This window comes from Gavialis gangeticus, unplaced genomic scaffold (genome assembly GCF_001723915.1).
Source record: "Gavialis gangeticus isolate Ggan-Ray unplaced genomic scaffold, GavGan_comp1, whole genome shotgun sequence".
NCBI lineage: Eukaryota > Metazoa > Chordata > Crocodylia > Gavialidae > Gavialis > Gavialis gangeticus.
In genome coordinates, this window is record NW_017729025.1 from 58,256,618 (window position 1) to 58,257,643 (window position 1,026).

Genomic DNA, 1,026 nt, shown 5'->3' on the forward strand with positions numbered 1-1,026 from the left:
GAGTGGCCTCCTCTGGACCCTCTCCATGTTGTCCACATCCCTCTTGAAGTGCAGCGCCCAGGACTGGATGCAGTACTCCAGCTGCGGCCTGACCAGTGCTGCATAGAGGGGGAGGATCACCTCCTTGGATCTGCTCGTGATGCATCTGTGGATGCATGACAAGGTACAGTTGGCCTTCCTGACCGTGTCCCCACACTGTTGGCCCATGTTCATTTTGGCATCAATAATGACTCCAAGATTCTTTTCTGCATCTGCACTGATGAGAAGGGAGTTCCCCAGCATGTAGGTAGGCTGCTAGTTCTTCCCCCCCAGGTGCAGTAGCCTGCACTTGTCAGTGTTGAACCCCATCCTGTTCTCATCCGCCCACCCCTGCAACTTGTCCAGGTCTGATTGCAGCCTATTCCTCCCTTCTAGTGTGCCCACTTCTCCCCACATCTTAGTGTCATCTGCAAATTTGAACAGCGTGCTTTTTACCTCCCCCATCCAAGTCACTGATGAAGATGTTAAACAGTGCGGGCTCGAGGATCGAGCCCTGGGGAACCCCACTGCCCACCTCCCTCCAGGTTGAATAAGACCCGTCCACTGCCACTCTCTGGGTGCGGCCCTCCAGCCAACTAGTGACCCATCTGACTGTGTAGGCATTGACACCACAGTGTCCTAATTTTTTAATGAGAATGGGGTGATAGACCATGTCAAAGGCCTTCCAAAAGTCCAGAAAGACTATATCCACCACAACACCTGCATCAAGGGATTTGGTGACCTGGTCATAGAAGGCCATCAGGTTGGTCTGACAGGGCCTGCCTCCAATGAACCCATGTTGGGTACCCCTAAGCATAGTCTCCCCTGCTGGCCCCTCGTGGACATGTGCCAGTATAATTTTCTCAAAAAGCTTACCCAGGACTGAGGTAAGACTAACTGGCCTATAGTTTCCTGGGTCCTCCTTCCTCCCTTTTTTGAAAATGGGAACCACATTGGCTCTCTTCCAGTCCTCTGGAACATTGCCAGACCACCATGAGTGCTCATAAA